General features: G+C 44.6%; 1 protein-coding gene and 1 long non-coding RNA gene across 6 annotated transcripts in view; one reads left to right on the top strand and one right to left on the bottom strand.

The window, feature by feature from the left end:
• The window catches only part of DAG1 (dystroglycan 1), a 65374-nt gene that overhangs the window by 20903 nt on the left and 21978 nt on the right, over nucleotides 1-22493 (top strand). The window contains exon 1 of one of the 4 annotated variants that reach the window (XM_008703783.2): nucleotides 8873-9021. The exons of the other annotated variants lie outside the window; for them this stretch is intronic. The gene's annotated coding sequence lies outside the window, so the exon portion shown is untranslated. Of the gene's footprint in view, nucleotides 1-8872; nucleotides 9022-22493 lie in introns of those variants that run through there. 4 annotated transcript variants of the gene reach the window in all.
• LOC121102505 lies at nucleotides 6423-8513 on the bottom strand. Of its 2 annotated transcripts, XR_005834556.1 has the most exons (4): nucleotides 8399-8486; nucleotides 8123-8222; nucleotides 7199-7375; nucleotides 6423-7104 (listed from the first exon to the last, which is right to left on the bottom strand). It is a non-coding gene; the product is annotated as an uncharacterized LOC121102505 (long non-coding RNA). The 2 variants fall into 2 exon arrangements; XR_005834557.1 differs by lacking the exon at nucleotides 8123-8222 and having other exon boundaries at nucleotides 6423-7375; nucleotides 8399-8513.

Here is a 22493-nt window from a genome sequence, read left to right as displayed (position 1 = left end):
ACTGTTTGCTTTGCTGTGCAGAAACTTTTTATCTTGATGAAGTCCCAAAAGTTCATTTTTGCTTTTGTTTCCCTTGCCTTTGGAGACGTGTCTTGAATGAATTTGCTGTGGCCAATGTCGAAGAGGTTATTGCCTATGTTCTCCTCTAGAATTTTGATGGGTTCCTGACTCACATTGAGGTATTTCATCCATTTAGAGTTTATCTTTGTGTATGGTGTAAGAGAATTGTCGAGTTTCATTCTTCTGTATATAGCTGTCCAATTTTCCCAGCACCACTTATTGAGGGGCTGTCTTTTTTCCATTGGATATTTTTTCCTGATTTGTCGAAGATTAGTTGACCATGGATATGAGGGTCCATATCTGGGCTTTCTATTCTGTTCCATTGATCTATGTGTCTGTTTTTTTGCCAGTACCATGATGTCTTGGTGATCACAGCTTTGTAATGTAGCTTGAAATCAGGCATTGTCCATGTCTTCTATTGGCGTATACCTAAGAATGAATTGCTGGATATATTTGATGTTTTAATTACTGGGAATTTTGTATATATGCCTCTTACTGTATTTTATTTTTGAACTTTTTATTATGGAGAATTTCAGGTACACTCAAAGACTAGTACAGTGAATCCCTACTCACACTTCCAACCACTACCCCACCCCACATAATTTTGAACCATGTCTCAGGCACCGGTCATTTCCTCCCTCAGTAGTTTGGTGTATGGCTCTAGAAGATAATGTAACCATAATGTCTGCTGAGGGGCCTCATGCTCCTTCTCTCTAGTCCTGGTGTTCTCCAGGGTTTGTATCCTGGTCCTCATGGCAGAGTATGGCTCCCAGTTCCTGTTACTCCTCATCTTGGTGAAGTTGCCTAGGTCACCCGGTTTTTCCAGGCAGCCTTTGAACCAGGAACGAGCATGAAAATAGAGTTGGGAAGGTCACTTTAGGACTTTGGAATGTCCGTTGCTGTTGTGGGCACCACTTTCTGTTGGGTCGATTGTCCATGTATATAAGTCAGGCTGATCTGAGAGAAAGATGAGCGTGAACTGGTGAGTACTTCTCTGCTTAGGTGCAGACTGCCTGTCCCAGATGGCTGCACTGGCTTGGGATAGATGGTTCTTTCCCCAGGGCCCCAAGAGTGGAGCGTGCCACCTCCAGAACAGCTGGGCTCCAGCATTCCTTGTCAGGCCCTGCTCCGCAGTTGAAGGACAGCAGGCATCAAACTTAGATTTGGACCTAATGCTGTAAGAAGGTTAATGTTTTTCAGAACAGTGAAACCACAGGATGAAGATTAGACTTGAGAGCCCCAAAATAGTCTCTGCTTCCCTCCCCTGTCCTTGTGTTCAGCACTGGAGTTGTTCTGGGGTGGGCCCAGGAGGTGGCCTGGTTCAGAGGGCTGGTCCAGGGAAGCAACAATGGGAGCAAAGAGCACTACAAACACCTTATTATTTGGAGTCATTCGCCCATAAATTCTCCATAGCAATTTTCCTCTGAGGTAGTCAAGTTTGACTAGAAAAACATAGCACATGTTTTGATTCATTAGTCGTCTGGATGCTCACCCTCCCATACTGCCATGCTGACTGACCATGAAGCACCTCTACTCCCGGTTTGAATGTATGGTACCTGCTGCCCATCGTGGCCAATAGTCGAGCAATACGAGAGGGGCAAACTGCTCTCTCCTGTGTTTCAACCCGTCCCACCCTCCTTCCTCTTATGTTGTTAATGAAGGAGTTTGCCAATACTTCAGTTCTAGTGAAAGTAAGGGAAAAGTCACTCAATCTTTAAGGCAGAAACCTAAATTGAAGGCATTTTGCCAATATTTGTCAATTCTAATTTGATTTGATTTCCACATCGAGGATTTTATGTTCAGATTTCCTCCCAGAAGAATGCAGGTGTAAAAGTGAGAGCGTCCTCGAGAGCAGAACAGGCAGGATGCAGACACCTAGATGTGCTACAGGCAGCTAGGGTGAGTGAGGAGGTCGGTGCAGCCAGGGGGCTGAGGTCTCCCAGTTCTAGTAAAATTTAAAGAGTAACAGTTATGAAATACGTGATTTCATTTGAGCTTTAAGAATGAATTAAAGAGGGGCGCCTGGGTGGCTCAGCCGGTTGAGCGGCTGCCTTTGGCTCAGGTCATGATCCTAGGGTCCTGAGGTTGAGTCCTGCTTCGTGCTCCTTGCTCAGCAGGGAGCCTGCTTCTCCCTCTGCCTGCCACTCCCCCTGCTTGTGCTTTCTCTCTCTCTCTCTCTGGCAAATAAATAAAATCTTAAAAAAATAAAGAAAAGAATGAATTAAAGAGGGGCACCTGAGTGGCTCATTCGGTTGGGCATCTGCCTTCGGCTCAGGCCATGATCTCAGGGTCCTGGGATCAAGCCCCGCGTCGGGCTCCCTACTCAGTGGGAAATCTGCTTTTCCCTCAGCGCCCCCGCCCCCCCCCCCGGCTGCCCCTGCTCACACTTGCGCTGTCTCTCAAATAAATAAAATCTTTAAAAAAAAAAATGAATTAAAGAGAGGGGTGCCTAGGTGGTTCAGTCAGTTAAGCATCTGACTGGATCTCAGCTCAGGTCTTGATCTCAGGGTCGTTAGTTCAAGCCCCTCATTGGGCTTGCATGGAGCCTAGTTTTTTTTAAATTATTTATTTATTCGACACAGAGAGAGAGGGAGCGAGAGAGGGAACACAAATGGGGAATGGGAGAGGGAGAAGCAGGCTTCTCGCTGAGCAGGGAGCCCCATGCGGGGGTCGATTCCAGGACCCTGGGACCATGACCTGAGCCAAACGCAGAAGGTTAACCGACTGAGCCACCCAGGTCCTCCACATGGAGTGTACTTTAAAAAAATGAATGAATTAAAGAGAGATGTACTTGTTTATAGATTTAGAGACACATTAAATATGTCATTTGTGGACAGCTTAACAAAAAAAAGCCTAGTGTGGAACCTACTTTAAAAAAAAAAAAAGAATGAATCAAAGATTGATGTACTTATTTATGGATTTAGAAACACATTAAATGTACCATTTGTGGACAGCTACTGAAGAAACCCAGCTTGCTCACCAGAGGGCCTGGGAAAGAAGCCTATTTTTCACTTGTGCCCTATTGTATTATTGGAATTTGTTTTACCTCCATATGAATTACTTGTTTTTTTAGAAGAAGGGGAGGGGCAGAGGGAGAGAATCTTTTGTTTTTTTGTTTTTGAAGACCTACCGATTTATTTGAGAGAGAGAGAGAGCATGCGCACACATATAGGGGAGGGGCAGAGGGAGAGAATCCCCAAGCAGACTCCCCCCCACCTCACCCGACACAGGGCTTTACCCCAGGACCCTGAGATCATAACCTGAGTCTAAACCAAGAGTTGGTTTTGCCCCCATATGAATTAGCTTTTGTTGCATTAAGCCTGCAGGACAGCTGATAGCATCATTGTGAGGCTTGCTGTATATCTTCCAAGTCGTGATCGAAAATTGTTAGTGGGAATCTGATGCTGAGATACACTAGGTTAAGCCTGCCTAGATCTTGGCATGTAGCTCTGGGACCTCTGAACTTGGTGATGGTCTAGTCGGGGTTTTTTCTTCCAGGAGGGAAGGCTCCTGGGAAGGGAAGATGAAACTATTTTTAATCTTAAGCAAACATAGCCCAGTGTAGTAATTTCAGGCCCCAGTGTGACATTTTCTTCCATTATAACCCAAGTCACTTTTAAAACAAATAAACAAAGCCCTTTTTTTGTGTTTGTAGTGTTTCTGGGAGGAAAATGCTTTTAAAATACCCCCATTTCCCCTTATAAACTTGGAGGGCTCGGGGGCCTAGTGGGATGTGTGTTTTGAATCATGCAGTCTGGGAATTTGGTGCCTGGACCCTGGAATGCTAGTGGGCAGAGTGCTGGGGTGTGAAGTAAGTGGTGGGGTTAGGGTTCCATAGGCTGTCACAGTTTACAGAGCTCAAGTGCTGACTTTGCCTCACAACCGTTGATGAATAGCCCTGCTCTGCCAGGGAAGAATTGAGGTCCTGAGAGGGGAGGTGGACCATGCCCCACATTCCTTTCTTTTTTTTTTTTTAAGGATGTATTTGAGAAAGAGGGTGGGGGGGGCAGAGAGGGAGGAAGAGGGACAAGCAGACTCTGCACTGACTGTGGAGTCTGATGTGGGGCTTGATTTAATGACCCCGAGATCATGACCTGAGCCAAAATCAAGAGTCGGTCACTTAACCGACTTGAGCCACCCAGGCGCCCCTCTGTTTTTCGTATGGGCAGGGGCAGAGGGAGAGGGAGTGAGAATCCCAAGCAGACTCCACACTGAGGTAGAACCCAATGCAGGGCCTGGGGCTTGATCTCAGGACCCTGAGATCATGACCCGAGCCAAAATCAAGAGTCAGACGCTTGACTGACTGAGTCACCCAGGTGCCCTGAGATGCAGCTTGTTTCTGATGATCAGCACTGGTTAAGAAGTTTCTCTACTTTAAAGTTGCTGTTTTTCCCTTTGCCATTAGTAAGTAGTTTATGGCGGGACGCTTTGAGACTGTGTAGCTATCCTGTTTTTCCTTAAACTTTGACCTTCTACCTGGAGCATCTGTTGATACTTCTAAGATCATTCCTTCTGTATTGGTGTCATCTTATCCTAAGAAGAGCTTTCTTGGCTCCCCCATTTATTTATTCATTGGGTTATTGGCTTATTAGTTCATATTGCTAACTTAGTATGATTCTTGTCATTATTTTGATGCCCAGAGTGTCCTAGGTTTGGTAGCAGGTGTCCCTTCTGTGTTCTTTTGACATGTCCCCATCGTTGTTGGAGCACTCCCTTTCTGATGCAACTAGACATTCCAGCCTCCTTGCCCCAGCCTGATATCAGCCCTTTCCACAAGGAGCCTTGGTGCCTTTTAGTTGAAATGTCATTTAAAACCAAGGTACAGATGCAGGGTACATCTTTTTATTTACTGAAAGTCTTCTAAAACTAATTTTGTATTCAGTTACTTAATCATGTTGCAGTTGAATAAAGGAGTTTTGTGAGTGTCCAGTTTTTGATTTTTGTTGTATGTGGAACAAGTGAACATGGTATCATCAGAGTAAGCTGGACTCTAGCAACAAAATAAAAGAACACCCTGCCTGCTCAAAAAGAATGTATTGCTACTCAATTGGTAGGGATATTATCAGAACCACTGAACTGATCTCTAAAGAGGAAGGCTATCCCTGGATGTCGATACCAGGGACCCTGAAATCCAGCTCCCCAGGCAGTGTCCATGACTGTTTGAACGAATGGTGCAGTGTCCCTTGAGGCAGTGGAGCACATGTCCCCTGTGTTTCAGGGGGTCTTGACATAGTTCTCCCCCAAGCGGATGCCAGTGTCATGGGAAGACTTGGGTCTGACCCGTGTCCTCCCTGTGCCATCATTAGACTACGTGGGCAAATCAGAGCTGAGAATTTAACAAAGTAGGAAAGGCGTGTTGGAGGGCTCGTGAGATACTAAAGGGCTGAGTTTGGCAGATTCCCGGAGGAAGCAGCATTTGGGGACTGGGAGCGGGAGGGCGAGAGGGAGCTAGAAGAAAATTCCACTTAATGACCGCTTATGAGTACTTCTTTTTGTGCCAGGTGGTGAGGTCTTTGACCTATTTTTGAACTTGACTGGAAGGCTGGGTCTTGACTCACATCATTGGGTGGTGACAGTGGGCTCATCTCCCACGAAAGACCAAGCAAAAGCAGGTGTCTGCCTGGATCCTCCTGTCCCTTTCCTTCCCAGTGTTCTTGGATGGACAGACTGGTCTAGGAAATAGAGGCCATACTCTGAGGCCTTGGCTTTCCGTGGTTGGTGCTGACCTACATTCTCCTCCCCTCTGTCCAGGCCTTGCTGTTTGTCTCCCACTGAACCAGTCTGAGCTTAGGACCCAGGTGAATTAGGCCCTGTTCTGGCCCTCAGTGGACATTCAGTCTAGTGGGGCAAGTTTTTATTGGGAAACAAGAGAAGCTCATATAATTTTTTTTTGAGACTTTGATCTTCTAAGTAAGAAATAGGCATTTTCATTTTATATTGTTCTTTCTGGAGAGATTGAAACACAAATGGAATGGGTTTGGAATTAAAGAACAGGTAGGGAAGGTAGGACAGTATCTGATACTGAGTACGTGGTCCAAATTTGTTGAATAAAAATTATCAAAATATTCCTCTCATGTATGTTCTTGTTAGAGCAAGGTGCTTATGGAGAAAGAAAAGTAATTACTGGGGTGCCTGGGTGGCACAGCGGTTAAGCGTCTGCCTTCGGCTCAGGGCGTGATCCCGGCATTCTGGGATCGAGCCCCACATCAGGCTCCTCCGCGATAAGCCTGCTTCTTCCTCTCCCACTCCCCCTGCTTGTGTTCCCTCTCTCGCTGGCTGTCTCTATCTCTGTCAGATAAATAAATAAAATCTTTAAAAAAAAAAAAAAAAGAAAAGTAATTACTGCAAAAGCGAACAGTACGTGTTTCTGTAATATTTATCCCGTGTCTTTCATCTAAAGAGCAAAATAGATACCAAGTATCATTATTTAATTTGCCATTTGTCCAAATTATATCTGTCCATGCTATTATTGTTGTAGTTGGTGTTATTTTATTCTGTATTTGCCTAGAAAAAAAGGCTTCTGAGAATGAACTTAGATTATAAAATAATTTTAAAAAATTAGATTATAAAATAATTTTTAAAAAATCCTGTTGGCCAGAAAAATCGCTGTTGCCCCATTACCCCTCTGTTGCTCTGTTCTCTGGAGTGCTGGGACCTCTGATAGTCACTGACCTCTTGCCTGCCCCATACCCAGAGGACAGTCACACCTGAGGTTCTGTTGGGCAGGACTACTTCTTTGCTGTCGAGGGGTGAATGAAGTTAGAACATGTTCACTCTCCTTCAGAATGTTTTGGAAATGATTTCTTTAAAGCCCGCTGTGTCGAGGCCCATCATTGCTGTGCACTAACCACTTGCAGGCCTTGGTATCCAGGCGCCGCAGTCAGTGTCGTGGAGTCATCCAGCAGGGCATGAGCCACGGGGAGGTAACCAGTACCAGGCAGGTGCACACTGGTCCTGTGTGAGGTGCTTAGTGAGTCGGGGAGGTGAGCCCTCTCACTTCCTTAGCTCCACGGTCAGTGACAAATTCACTACCAAGTAGTTAGTCTGTCAAAGCAGAAGATAGCTGAGATCCCTGGATGCATTACAAGTAATCTAAAAAATGGATTTGCAGACTTTAAATTAGCCCTCTGTGACTTACCTATAGTTGCTTGCTTGCTTTATAGGGTTACCCTCCCAGAAGCCGCTGCTCCGATTTGCCGCTTCACTAACCCTTGGGGTTTGAGAGGTGGAAACTCTGGTTTCAAGAGTGTGCTGGCTGACTTCCTGCTTCTTAGCCTTTGTGCATGTAGAGAGCTTGAGTGACTTTTTGAGGTGTCTGTGGATTATGAGAGCTTGATTATTTAAAAAAAAAAAAAGACGAAACTCTAACTCTCTACATGAATAAACTGGTAACTGATGAACTTGCTATATTTTCAGTTCTTTGTCCTAAGGAAATCTGGATTCTCCTTTAAGCACTGGTTGCACATGGTTAATGACCTAAGGCCCGCAGAGGGACTGGAGGGCCGCTCCCTCCCTTGGGATGAGAATCGGCTCTAAGGAGCCTGTGGCTTCCTGTTTGCTCCCTCTCCTGTTCTGAGGGCAGGTTGCTGGGTGGGACACTTAATTTGGGTTGTAACAGTCCGTGAGATCCTGAAGGGTTCCTACAGAGGGATCGACAGAGTGAGAGTGAGGGCTGTGGTTTTTGTGGTCATTTTCTCAACCAGGTAAGAAATGTCTCAAGGCCAGCCTGTCTTAACTGCCCCAGGATGAACAAGTCAGCAAGGGTGTGGAGGGAACTCTCCCCCATTCCCTGTTGGTTGCTGCTTTGACTGTTTTATCTCTGCATTTCCCACTCTTCCCTTATAGAAATCTTATCAAGAGATAACTAAGGTGGAGGGATAAGTGGAGGGACAAAGGCCAAATCCTGTTTTATCAGTCAAGCTCTGCAGGGCAGCTTAATGTGAGGCAATAGACATTAGAGCTCTCATTCTCTCCCTCTCTCTCTCTCTCTCTCTCTCTCTCTCTCTCTCTCTCTCTCTCGCCTGTGACCTCTCTACCTTCCTGGTCTTTTCCTCTTACTCACCAAGCAAGTTCTGAGCAGGGAGGGCAGTGACTGTCCCCATGGCTCTGAGAGGGGCTAGCCTGGTAGGTGTGTGTTGCTGTGAAACCCCTGATAGCGTCCTCTTGATTCATGCATGAAAGAAAAGCAAAGAGGAGGTTCCTGACTCTTAATTAGGTCTATTCTTAAGGCCCCAGAGCTTAAAAAACAAAACAAAACAAAACAGAACTACAGAACTTTTGATTTAAGATTCACTGGACTGGTATACAACGAGAGGACAAAGATAAATTTTCTGCTTACCGAAGAGGTCCTTTAAGTAGTCAGCTCCCAGTGCAGATAACTACATGGAGACTGGGAAGGGCAGGGTGCCTTTGTGCTCACTGTGTGTGTGTGTGTGTGTGTATGTGTGTGTGTGAAATGTGATCTCTATACCTAATGTGAGGCTCTGACTCGTGACCCAAGCGGAAATTATGAGTTGGCCGCTTAACTGACTGAGGCGCCCAAGACCTGCACTATATTGATAAGATGGAAGATCCAGCATACCTGGTGGGGAGGAGCCTGAACTGGATACATTTCTCTAAATCTGAGCAGAAATGAGATTTCGATTCTCTGAATCTCCTTGAGGAGTGGCCCAGCATCCTCTGCTGGAAAAGGCTAGCAGTGCAGGAACCTGGCCCAGGAGTGTTGCCTTCGCCCGTTCGCTGGGAGCCGGTGCTCTCAGGTGCCACTCTAGGCAAGCCTGGTTGTGAGGTCCGTGCGTCAGGCGTCCCTGTCCTGCCCAGCATTGGCCTTGCCTACTCCTCACTGCCTGATGATGGCGTAGCCGCGGCTTTACAGAGCAGAAGTTCCGAGAGTCTGCAAGGCCATCTTTTGGCTGTTTTTCTACAGCCTTCGGAAGCATGCCTCTAAAACCGACCAGAGAGGTTTGTAATGATTTAGATTTTATAGTTGTTGCAAGGCTGAGGTGGGTAGAAGGGCCAATTAGAGCCATATGTGGGAGGGAAGGAATTCAGCTAGCAAGAAAGCCTGAGCAAATGGAGTGGGTGCTAGTTGTGTCTTGTCCTTTCATAAACAAGGTTTGTAGGTCTGGCAGTTTCTGGCATGGCTGAAATACTCTTGGTGGTTGAGCCGTAAGAATGTGGCCCAAAACAAGAGCGTAGCCAGAGCAGGTCATGACTTTAAATACTGAAGGTTGAAGTATGTGCCTAGATAAACACTGGGTGCAGCGGCAGGCTTCCAGGGAAGGTGCAAGAACCCCCGTTCACCAGGGTGAGGACGCCCCTCTCTGGCATCTGTGTTGTGAGGCTGCTGGCAGGGCCAAGGGCTGGGTAAGGAGGGACCGGACTAGGGAGCTGGGGGTGCTGGGCCCACTTCGGTGTTTCCTCTCACTCCTCCGTTTTGGAGTCTGATTAGCCAATTAGGTCAGGAAGGCCAGCCGTCAGCACACTTTTTCTCAGCTTAATTCATCGAAGTCAGATGAGCATATTAGTTTTGAGTGATGGCACTTATTTGTAATCTTTTGTAGTATAATGGAAAAAAATCAGGAAAGTCCGCTTTTAACTTCAAAGTGTGAAATCAGGTGGTGACTTCTTTTGTGCTTAGTGAATCATTTCAGGGATTCAGTGGAAACTGGTTCCCTATACTCTGACGTCTGCCGAGTGCCTGCTTGATGCTAAGCATCTACTAGGGGAGAGGGCAGGAGAGGACATGTTGCCGAGACCCCAGCAGTGGACCTCTTCTGCCTCCTTTCCTCTCTGGGCAGCCCTCGGCATCCGGCCTTGACGCAGACAGACATTGACCATCCTGCCCTCAAAACGTAGTCCTGCTCTACGTTCGTGCTGAGATGGAGAGGGGTTTGGATAGCCGGGGGGATGTCTGGGGAGTCACAAGGAAACTTTTTAGTTTCCAGTAAGCACCTACTTGGTGTTTGTAAATTTGCCGATTTATAGTATATAAGTACTTAGTTTTCTCTCTTGTGCTTTATGACTTAGTAATGTGTGTAAATCTTAATTGAGTATTTTTGTATGAAATTTGAGAAGGCTGCATGCATAGCAGATGATGCTTCACTCCGAGCACAGGGTAGGTAGTCGGTAAATATGCACTGAAGAGTAATTATTGTTGGGCTGTCTTGAGATAATTGTAATTTGCTTTAATTGGGTTCTTGGATGCCACACGGGTACGCGCATGTGGTAATTCATTCTCACTTGGATTCTGCTGAGTCTGGCCGCCGACCTCTCACACTTACTCCCACCTCCCCCCCACCTCTCGCTCCAGCTGCTATAGCCAGATGGTCCTTGTCTTTGGGCTCAGTTATCCGTTTCTGTTCTCAGTGCCCTACCTGGGCATCGATTAAGACTGGACCTAAGCCTCAGAAGTGTTTTTTCTGAAGTCTAATTGGTGTGACTCTGAGTAATGTATGTGTGGGGTTTTTTTGTTCTTTTAAGATTTTATTTATTTATTTGACAGAGAGGGGGAGAGAGAGAGAGCATGCACACACAAGCAGGGGACTGGCAGGCAGAGGGAGAGGGAGAAGCAAGCAGGTTCCCTGCTGAGCAGGGAGCCTGATGCTGGGCTAGATCCTAGGATCCTGGGATCATGACCCGAGCCAAAGGCAGTCACTTAACCGACTGAGCCACCCAGGTGCCCCAGTAATGTATTTTTAAAAAATATTTATTTATAACTGTGATAAAAATACATGACAAAATTTACCATGTTACCCATTAAAGTTTTTTTTAAGTTGTGGTAAAAAACATCTAACAGAATTTACCATGTTAATCATTTTTAAGTGTTCAGTTGAGTAGTGAGTAATGTTTAACAGCACACGGCATACTGAGGTCAGTGGAGTGTAGAATGAACTGTTTCTCAGTGAGTTTTGTCACAGAAGATGTGAAAAATTGACCCAGATGAAAAACCACGGTCCAGTGGAGAATGGCCTGCAGCCCTGGGTTTTTGAGCCTATTCCTTCTCGTCCTCCAGGACATGTTTGCACCTGAGTTTGTACCCAGGTATTAAACCTTTGCTTCCTTCCTGCCTTTGTTGAAAAAAACCAAACCACCATCAGCAGAAACCATTGCCCTTCCTGCACCTCTGTGGTAAGTGAGAATTTGCAAAAGTTTTCCAAGTGAGAAAAGTTTGAAGCAGCTTTTCTAGTAGATGATTATGTAGTGCTTGCTTCTCAGAGGTAATTTTTTTCTTCCACATATTTTTCCTTTAAGTGTCTTGCTGTGTATTTAACCCTAGACTCCTTTAGTGGGTTCTCCAGCTCCCTGATGGTGTCTCTGTGGGTCTGCCCCCATACCTCTGGCGAGATTCCCACAGCGCATGGGCCAGGCAGGAACGTGCCTCCTGTCAGGGAGTCCTCATCTGCCTCCAGAGCTGTGAGCGCTTTTGAGGTAACACCTTGAATCTTCACCAGTGACTTGGTTCAACACCTTTCTCATCTGATGCTAAAGAGTGAAAAAGCCTGTTTTTAACTCAAAGCAGAGAAAGCTGCCTGTCTTTTTGGTATTCAGAACCCAAATAAACAGTGACTTCACACTATTGTTTTCCATTGTGTGGAGTACATCCTGTTGGCCATCAGTTTGAGCAGTTTTAAACTGGTTAACCCTCCAGAATTTTTATATTAATGTTAGACTGACATTTAACTGACATTTAATTTTAACTTCCGAGTGTCTGCACAAAAGCTTTTATTTTATTTTATTTATTTTTTTAAAAGAGAGGGTAAGCATGCACACGAGCATAGTGAGGGGTGGGGAGGGGCAGAGGGAGAGGCAAAGAGAATCTTAAGCAGGCTCCACACCCAGCAAGGAGCTGAAGGGGGGGGAACCTCGCATCCCTGAGATCATGACCTGAGCCAAACCAAGAGTCAGACGCCCAACCCACTGAGCCACTCAGGTGCCCCTGGACAAAAGCATTTTTGCTAGATGGAACCTCAAGGGGTTGTTTCAGTTGGTTTTACTTTTGACTTTTTCAAAACCATTTGAAACAGGGACATGGAATTTTATTATTTGTCTGGTTTAAAAAGATAGTCCCATTTCCCTTAAATGTTTTAATTACTACGGCGAATAGAAGCAGTTTGAGAGTTTAAGTACAGTTTTTAGGTAACCTGGCTATTGGGGAGTAGCAGTTCCTGGGAGTGGTGGGGTGCCCTGCCTCAGCCTCATTTTGTGTAGTTAGTAATGGATTGAGCTCACAACTTTTCCTTCATTCTTAGAAAGCAAAAACTAGTAGGGAGCTGTTCTTCCAGAATTTTAGTTAAGATATCTTAGTTTCATTTCCCTGTGGGCTTTTTTGCATATGAGGAAACATTAAGTTTACTATGAATTGAGTCCGTGCCACATATGCATTTGTTCCTTGCATTTACTGAGTGGAAAGCGTTTACTGACTGAGCTTCCTGTGTGCATGGGGCACTCATTAGCTCTGGGGAGGCAGGCTGAGCAGAAGAGAGCTGCTTTTTTTGCTGGAGCTGGGCTTCCAGTAAAATCTTCTAGTTCCCAGGGACCTGAGATTGTCTAGACAGAGTAGGGTCACAAGGCCTTGTTCCTCACGGGCATATATCCTCCCCCTCCCCGCCCCCCCAAAACAAGGCATGTACTTCAGTCACATATAGCTGGGGATTAGTATTGGTGACAGGAAGGGCCAGAAGGATTCCTGCTGAACTTGGCCCCCGGAAGCTTGGGGTCCTCGCCTATTGCTCTATAATGCTTTTGATTCCCTAGTTGTGTCCCTTGCTGACTGACTTGGTAAACTTAAAGTACACTTTCCTCCAAGGCAGATGTTAAATATTTGGTTTACGAAGGACACCACCTTTTAGGCATTGCTGAAAACTTGACTTTTTTTTTTTTCCCTTATCACTGGCAAGTCCCCAAAGTCACAGTTGGAGAAAGAAAGCATTGGCATGGCCATTGGGAGATGCAGGGGACTGCCAGCTCCAACCCCAACTAGATCTGGTTCCTGAGAGTGAGGACACTTATCTGAAATGAGTCTCAAGATCTGGGGCCCCTGGGCTTCCTACCCCAGACTGTCCTTTCATTGTTGGGGGCCCATACCCCAGGAGCCTGGTGCGGGGTTCCCCTGCTCAGATATTCTTGGACAGCGCTGTGGGAGTGCTGCCTCAGTGGTGCTGTTAGGTGCTGAATGTTCATCTGGCCCAGGGAGGGGTGGGATGGGTACCTAGGGTATCGTGGGGCTCTCTTCCCTGGTGCTGCTGGCGCTTGGGGCAGGAGCGCAGGGTTTTACCAAGAGAAGGAGGAGAGGGCAGCCTGAGTGGCTGCTGTGGGATAGCAGTGTCCCAAAGGGCTGTGCTGTGCCCAGGTTTTGCAGGCTATATAACACTTTTAAGGTTTCTCTGCCCCCTGGGGTGGAATGCCTGGAACTAAGGGATGGAGCTGCTGCCTGGCAGCTATGTCCTTTTTTCACACTTTTCTCATGGCTGTTGAACATGTGTTTAGAGAGCCGGGGGCTTCACCAAGGCTCTGGGAAGGTCCCTCTTCACAGAGTTGTATTTCACTGGCGTCGAGGGCAGCACCGAACTCAGACTTAGTGGCAGGCACTGCACTGGGTACTGGTACAGAGGGAGTGAGTTACCCATTCCCACTACCCATTTTTCAATAGGAGATCTTCGGCAGCTTCTGTTAGCCAGATAGTGGTGAGTTCAGCTGAGACATAACGTATTCTTGGGCTGCCCTGAGCACTTCCTGGTGTTCTAGAGGGTATAATGTGAGTGCACGTATGCAGTATTAAAATGAGTGGCTGTGTCAGGAAGACTGGGTGATTCTGCCTGAGTCTTTCTCTAGTTCCTGAGCACCTTCTCCATATTCTGGCCACAGACTCTGTGTGACCATGGTTGAATGTTACCTCTCTTGGGGCCTTGTTCCCTGAAAAAACGAGGAGGAGGATCTCTGGAGTGCCTCCATCTCTGAATGATCAAGTGTGTGAGTAAGAGACTCTGTAAAAACCTTCCAATGGGATGTCCTAGTTTGGGTGTTTGAAAGCAGCCTGCCAAGTTCTTAGCATGGGGAGAAGTGACCCTTGCTTATAGGAAGCCAGCGTCAGAAAGACACAAGGCTGCTTTTTGCCAACTTTCCAAAAGATCTTTTCTCCCCAGAGCATGGAAAACTAACATATAGCAGTTGGAGTTGTGCCCTGGACATTGCCTGCTTGCTAAATGTAGAGCCGCTTAGTCATGCCCATGAAACAGATACCCCATGTCGTCATGTGTCCGCAGATAGCAGACTGAGCTTATGTTCTTGGTAGGACAGGGTGTGTCTCATACTGTTGCTGTTTTCAAATAAGCTGAGAATTTTTTAAAAAGAGTTTTATTCATTTATTTGACACAGAGAGAGAGGGAGAGAGAGGGAGCACAAGCAGGGGGGAGCTGCAGAGGGAGAGGGAGAAGCAGACTCCCTGCTAAGCAGCGTGCCCCACCTGGGGCTGGATCCCAGGACCCTGAGATCATGACCCAAGTCGAAGGCAGACGCCCAACCGACTGAGCCACCCAGGTGCCCCTAAGCTGAGAATTTTTAAATGGAGAATCAGATTAGAAAAGTAAAAGATCAACTGGATCTAAGAAGTAGAAAATAAGTAAATTAAAGAGTGAAGACTCAGGAAGAAGCTAAAAAAACCCCATTCCTTCATTGGGTGTGTGTCTGAAACTGTGTGTGTGCTTGGTGTACATTAGTGATTGTGACAGATGTGTCCCTGCCCCTCCACAGCTTCCAGTCTTGGGGGGTGTTGGATGAGTTGAGCACTTTACTAAACAAGAGTTAAAATGTACAAGAAAGGAAAGGCCATTAAGAGAAGCACTATGCAACAGTAAACTCTAAAGTTACAGTTTAAAATGGTATAAAACAGAAGACCTAGACAATTTTAAAAATTGTAAGTGATAAAATAAGCTATAAAAGGGGTACAAAGGCACAGTCAGTCAGGAAACTGGGAGATACACACACACACACACACACACACACAAGAATTCAAAGAAAAACCTTTAACTTGGGGCACTTGATAGGGATCTGAGGAGAAGACCTCTACCCAGAGTGCAGTGAACCTGCGTGTTGAGGAGTCAGAGTGTTTCCTTCTTTGCCTTTCCTGGTGGAGGACTCTGCAGCGATCACAGGGAGTTAAGTGGTTCTTGGAGCTGGTGCCCACAGGACCCCAGCTTCTAAGTCCCTGGTCACTTGGTATCCCTTTGAGGAAGTGTGGCATTCAACACTGCTGGCAAGTCTGTGCTGGGCAAAAGTGACACAGCCAGTTGGCTGGAAGAAGTCCCTTTTGGGGAAATGGGTCTGAAATCCCGTGAGAACTGCCTGGTTACCTATGGCCTTAGGGTGGAACAAGGTAGTGGAAACAGGAAGGAGGACAGTGTTATACCTAGTATTTATCTAGCACTGATGAGGGGATGGGATCATGCCAAACGATAAAATGTCTTTATTGACTTTCTACGGTAGGTAAATTTCAAATCCCTTTCCATACCTTTGTAGAGCAGCTTCATGTGTTTTTTCCTGAGCCTTTAGGGAGCAAGTGCTGTCCTAGAAACTGGGAGTGTGTAAACTTGAGTGACATGGGCCCCAGGAGGTAGAGGTGGACAGAGATGGGGTTGATGGGTGGGGTAGGGTTGGGGTGGGGCAGTAGCCCCAGGGGCTGGGATCTGGATGCCATTCAGAATATGCCAGACACATGAATGAGGACAGGGCTTTCCAGTCCTGAGAAGGTGGTGAAGAAGACACAGAGCAGGAAGTTCTGACTGTTTTAGGATTTTTATTAGTTGGGAGATGACAGTACTCAGCCAAGCCCTTTACGTTTCAAGTCTTCAGAGAGCACAGGCTAACATTACACATAACCTGAGTATCAGCCACCCAGCTTTGTCATACCTTAATGTTCTGTTTTGTTTTGTTTTAAGATTTCTTTATTTTTTAGAGAGAGTGCATGGCTCTGAGTGGGGAGTCTGATGCAGGGCTTGATCCCGTGACCCTGAGATCATGAATGGAGCTAAACTCAATAGACTGAACCACCCAGGCACCCCTGTTCTGTTGTATTTTTGTAAGATCCTATTTTAGGAAATAAAGCAGTTATAAATTTCGAGACCCTTGTGGCCCTTTTAGAGCTATACCTACTTCCTTCATGCCCTGACTGCCTCTTTAACCCCTGGCAACCACTAATCTGTTCTCCATTTCTATAATTTTGTCACTTCAAGAATATTATAAAAATAAAATGTATGTAATACATATATATAATGTATGTATAAAAATATAGTATGTAACTTTTTAGGATTAGCACTGTACACTCACCATAATTCCCTTGAGATTCATTCACTTTCTCTAGTGTATCAATAGTTCATTCCTTTTTATTGCTCATTAGTATTCCATGATATGGATATACCACAGTTTGTTTAACCATTCATCCATTGAAGGACATCTGGGTTACACTATTTGTTGAAAAAGCTATTTTCCCTCATTGAATTCCTTTTGTATCTTTGTCAAAAATCAGTTGGGCATTCTTGTTTAAATCTATTTCGGGATTCTAGGGGTTCCTGGGTGGCACAGTGGGTTAAGTTGGTTTCTGCTCAATTTGTGATCTCAGAGTCATGGGATCGAGCCCCACAGCGTTCAGCATAGAGTCTGCTTAAAAGTCTGTCTCTCAAATAAATAAATCTTAAAAAAAAAATAAATCTATTTCTGGATTCTCAGTCTGTTCCATTGATGTATGTGTTTGTCTTTCCACTAATACAGTCTTGATTATTGCAGCTTGCCAAGTTTTTATATTGGGTAGACTAATTCCTCTTTTTCTCCTTTTTCAAAATTGTTTTTTGGCTATTGTAGTTCCTTTGACTTTCCATATAAATTTTATTTTTTTTATTTTTTAAGATTTTATTTATTTGAGAGAAAGAGCATGAGAAGGGAGGAAGGGCAGAGGGAGAGGGAGGAGCAGGCTCCCTGCTGAGCAGGAAGCCCGATGCCGGACTCTATCCCAGGACCCTGGAATCATGACCTGAGCCAAAGGCAGATGCTTAACTGACTGAGCCACCCTGGCAGCCTCCATATAAATTTTAGAATGGTCTTGTCTATATATACAAAATTTCTTGCTGGAATTTTGATAGGGGTTGCATTAAACCTTAAATTAGTTTCCTAGGGCTGCTGTAAAAAATTACCACAGCCTTAGTGGCTTAGAGTAACATACATTTATTCTCTCATTGCTCTGGAGACCAGAAGTCCCAAATCAAGGAGTTGGCGAGGGCTGTACTCCTGTGGGCCCCAGGGAGGAATTTATTCCTTGTCTATTATACTTTCTGGTGGCTGCTGGCATTCTTTGGCTTGCGGCTGTATCTCTCGAATCTCTTCCTCAGTGTTCACGTCCCCTTCTTCCTCTGTGGTGTGTATAATCTCCCTCTGCCTCTTTCTTATAATGACAATTGTGGTTGGATTTAAGGCCCACCTGGGATCTCCCTATGTCAAGATTCTTAATTTAGGGGCGCCTGGGTGGCTCAGTCATTAAGCGTCTGCCTTCAGCTCAGGGCCTGATCCCAGAGTCCTGGGATCGAGCCCCACATCAGGCTCCTCCGCTGGGAGCCTGCTTCTTCCTCTCCCACTCCCCCTGCCTGTGTTCTCTCTCTTGTTGGCTGTCTCTCTCTCTGTCAAATAAATAAATAAAATCTAAAAAAAAAAAAAAAAAAGATTCTTAATTTAATTAATCTGGGAGACTCTTCCTGTAAACTAACATTTATAGATTTCATAGTTTAGGACGTAGTATCTTTGGGTGGCCATTATTTAGCCCATTACAAATCTGTATAATAGTTGGCAAGAACTGACACCTTTACTGTGTTGAGCCTTTCACCATTAACACAATATGTCCCTTCGTTTGTTTAGATCTTTGATTTCTTTCACCAGTGTTGTGTATTTTTCAGTGTTTGACCTGTATGTGTTTTGTTAGGTTTACACCTAGCTGTTCATTTTTTGAGTGATTGAAATGGTATTATATTTTAAATTTGGTATCTACATGTTCATTTCTAGCATGTAGAAATACGAGTGATTTTTGTATAATTATTTTGTATTCTGTGATCTTGCTAAACTCACTTATCTAAGATTTTATTTTGTAGATTCCTTGGGATTTTCTGCATGGATGATTATGTTATCTGCAAGTAGGGACAGTTTTTTTTCCTTTTTAAAAAAATTTTTTCCTTTCTGATCTATATGCATTTTGTTTCCTTTTCTTGCCTTATTATTGCTGTCTAGAACTTCTAGCACTATGTCAAATAAGAGGGTAAGAACAGGTATCCTTGCCTTGTTTCTGATCTTAAGGAGAAAGCATTCAGAATGTTACCATTAAGTATAATGTTTTCTGTATGTTTTTTGTAGATGCTCTTTATCAAGTCAAGAAAGTCCCCTCTATTCCTGTTTTTCTGAGAGTGTTTATCACAAATGGGTATTGAATTTTGTCAGGGACCTTTTCTGCATCAGTTGATACAATTATGTGATTTTGTTCTTTAGCCTGTTAATATGGTGGATTATGTTGATTGAGTCTCAAATATTGAACTGGCCTTTCATCCCTGGAATAAGTACCACTTGGTCCTGGTCCTATATACGTTTTTTTATATATTGCTAAATTCTGTTTGATGAAGATTTTAAGTAATGTCTACACCCAGTGGGGCTCGAACTCACAACCTCAAGATCAAGAGTTGCGTGTTCTATCGATTCAGCCAGTCGGGTGCCCCTGATAATGTTTTGTTACAGATTTTTGTGTCTGTTCATGAGTGATATTGGTCTGTATCCTTATTACCCCCCCCTCTTTTTTTTTTTTTTTTTTTTTTTTTTTGGTGCTGTCTTCGTCTGATTTTCATATCAGGGTAATGCTACCTTCATGAAATGAGTAGGGAGGGGTGCTTGGCTGGCTTAGTTGGTAAAACGTGACTCTTGATCTCAGGGTCATGAGTTCAAGCCCCATGTGTGGCATAGAGTTTATTTAAAATTAAAAAAAAAAAATGAATAGGGAAGTGTTCCCCCTTCTACTTTCTGGGAAAGATTATGTAGAATTAGAGTTAATTCTTTAAATACTTGGTAGAATTTGGTAATGGAGCCATCTGGGCCTGGAAGTTTCTTTTTGTGGGAGTTTTTATTTTATTTTATTTTATTTTTTTAGATTTTATTTATTCATGAGAGAGAGAGGGAGGCAGAGGCAGAGGTAGAAGCAGGCTCAACACCAAGCAGGGAGCCCGATGTGGGCTCATGACCTGAGCTGAAAGCAGACGCTTAACCAACTGAGCCATCCAGGCACCCCTTTGTGGGAGTTTTTAAATTACCAATGCAAATGCCTTAATAGTTTCCTTTAATACAAATTGTTTGTATGATATTGGGTGAATTGTTGATAGTGTGTATTTTTTAAGGAATTCGTCTGTTTTGTTTCTATTTGTCTAGTCTTTTTTTTGTTAAAGATTTTATTTATTTGACAGAGAAAGACACAGCAAGAGAGGGAACACAAGCAGGGGGAGTGGGAGAGGGAGAGGGAGAAGCAGGCTTCCCACTGAGCAGGGAGCCCAATGCAGGGCTCGATCCCAGGACCCCGGGAAGGCAGACGCTTAACGACTGAGCCACGCGCCCCTAGTCTTTTTTTTTTTTTTTTTTTTAAGATTTTATTTATTTGAGAAAGAGCAAGAGTGAGAGAGAGCTGGGGGAGGAGCACAGGGAGAGGGAGAAGCAGACTCTCCACTGAGCAGGGACCCGATGTGGAGCTCGATTGCAGGACTCTGGGATCACGACTCAAGCCAAAGGCAGATGCTTAACCTACTGAGCCACCCAGGAGCCCCAAAGCTTTTTTATTATCTTTTTTTTTTTTTAAAGTAATCTCTCCAGCCAATGTGGGACTCGAACTCAGGACCCTGAGATCAAGATTACATGATCTGCCAACTGAGCCAGCCCCTCATTAGTTTTTGATATCTGGATCTATAGTGATATCCTGTTTGATTCCTGATATTGGTAATTAGTGTCTTTTTTCTTTGTCAGTCTTACTAGAGATTTGTCAATTTTACTAATCTTTTCAAAGAATCAAGTTTTTTTTTAAATTGATTTTCGTATTTTTGTTTTCAATTTCATTGATTTCTGCTCTTTATTCTTTCTTTCCTTGTGCTTGCTTTTGGTTTATTCTGCCTTTTTTTTTTAAGGTTATTTTGGTGGGAGCATGTTGAGATTTTTCCTTTTTTTCTGGTGGATTTAGTGCTATAAGTTCATCTCTAAGTACTGCTTTAGCTGTGTTCCACAAATTTTAACATACCCCACAAATGTATTTTTATCTTCATTCAGTTCAGTATTATTTTTTATTTCCATTGATACTTCCTCTCTGACCCAAGGATTATTTAGAAGTATGTTGCATAGTTGAGTGTTTGGAGATTTTCCTATTGTCCCTCTGTTACTGATTTCTAATTTGATTCCATTGTGGTTAGAGAACACATTCAGTGTTATTTCATTTCTTTTAAGTTTTTCAGGGTTTGATTTATGGCCCTAGACATGGTTTTTCTGGATATATGTTCCATGGGCATTTGAAAAGAATGTGTGTTCTGCTCTTGTCAGGTGGAGGCTGTCTAAATGTTGACCAGATCATGTTGATTGATGATATTTTTGAATTCTTTTGTATACTTGCTGATTTTCTTTCTAGTTGCTCTCAGTTGTTGAGAGTGTGGTGTTGAAGTTTCCAGCTAGAATTGTGGATTTGTTTATTTTTTTTTCAATTCTGTCAGTTTTTGCTTCACAAATTTTATTGCTTTGTTGTTTGGTACATGTACACTTAGGATTGTTATTCTTGGTAGCTTTGATCCTTTTATCATTTTATAATTTTCCTCTGTCTCTGGTAATTGTCTTTGCTCTGAAGTCTACTTGATCTGATATTGATAGAGCCTGTCTTGCTTTCTCTTCATTAACGTGTGCATGTTGTATCTTTTTCTGTTCTTTTACTTTTCACCTATCCTTGTCATCTCGGTATTGGCATCTATTGATTGTTCTTTAAATTCTGTTCGAGATCTTCCTGGTTCTGAGCGGGGCGGTGGGCAGAGGGAGAGGTAGAGAGAACCCCAAGCAGGCTCCACGCCCAGCACAGAGCCTGATGTGGAGTTCAATCCCACAACCCTGAGATGATGACCTGAGCTGAAACCAGGAGTCAAATGTCTAACCAACTGAGCCACCCAGGCACCCCTCATGAGTGATTTTTGATTGAAACCTGAACAGTTTTGTATTTTGTTCTGAAACTCTGGTTCTGTTTTACCTGGCTTTTTCTTTTTCTTTCTTTTTTTTTTTTTAATTTTATTTATTTATTCGACAGAGATAGAGACAGCCAGCGAGAGAGGGAACACAAGCAGGGGGAGTGGGAGAGAAAGAAGCAGGCTCCTTACCAAGCAGGGAGCCCGATGCGGGGCTCAATCCCAGGATCCTGGGATCAGGCCCTGAGCCGAAGGCAGACGCTTAACGACTGAGCCACCCAGGCGCCCCTAAGAGCCCAATTTTTTTGTTTGTTTGCCCCATTCATCCTTTTTTGACACCTGAAGGCTGGTGATGTCCTTGTTAACTGCTGGGTAGGAGTGGGAATTCTAGTTCCCTAGGCCTCTTTACCATTGAGCAGTGGTAAACCTTCTGACACCAGTTTTCCTCTGACACCAGACCCACAGGTAGTGGGAGATACTCCTGGTTACTGCTCAGATGGGCATAGAAATCTAGGCTTGGTTTCCACTGACACTGAGGGACTAGAGGAGTAGGCATGGAGGTGCATTGTTCCTGGCTGGTGGAGGTAAAAGTCCCAGCTCCCAGTGGGGATATCAGGGAGCCTTGTTACAGCCTCAGGAGGGTGGAAGTCTAAGGCTCTCCATTTGGCCTTTGCTGGCATGGGTAGGAGTGGGGACATAGTTTTTTCTGTGATGTTTGGCTAGAGTAGAGCTGTTATTGTCTAAATGTTTTCTGTCTTGCTAGGCTACCCCCTTCCTGCTCCTTTGGCTAAAGAGAGCAGACTTTTGTTGGGACTCTCTTTTGTGTCATCTGTTGGCATTTCTGGGTTGCCAGCGTCTTCAGCTTCAAATCTGGGATGTTTGAGGCAAAAAGAAAACCTAGGGGCGCCTGGGTGGTTCAGTCGTTAAGCGTCTGCCTTCGGCTCAGGTTATGATCCCAGGGTCCTGGGATCAAGCCCCGCATCGGGCTCCCTGCTTCTTCCTCTCCCACTCCCCCTGCTTGTGTTCCCCCTCTCTCTTTCTCTCTGTCAAATAAATAAATAAAATCTTAAAAAAGAAAACCCAGGGAACTCACCACTGTGTCTTTCCTTGAGTCCGGAGGTGCCTCACTCATCTGCCTTCTTCCCTTGACTTCTTAGAGTCTCATGTTGATATACGATGTCTAGGGTTTTTTGTTGTGTTCAGTGGGAATCTAGGGGA

This window comes from Ursus maritimus, unplaced genomic scaffold (genome assembly GCF_017311325.1).
Source record: "Ursus maritimus isolate PB19 unplaced genomic scaffold, ASM1731132v1 scaffold_14, whole genome shotgun sequence".
Lineage (NCBI taxonomy): Eukaryota > Metazoa > Chordata > Mammalia > Carnivora > Ursidae > Ursus > Ursus maritimus.
Note: the sequence above shows the minus strand (reverse complement) of the source record. Positions and strands in the feature narration are given on the sequence as shown.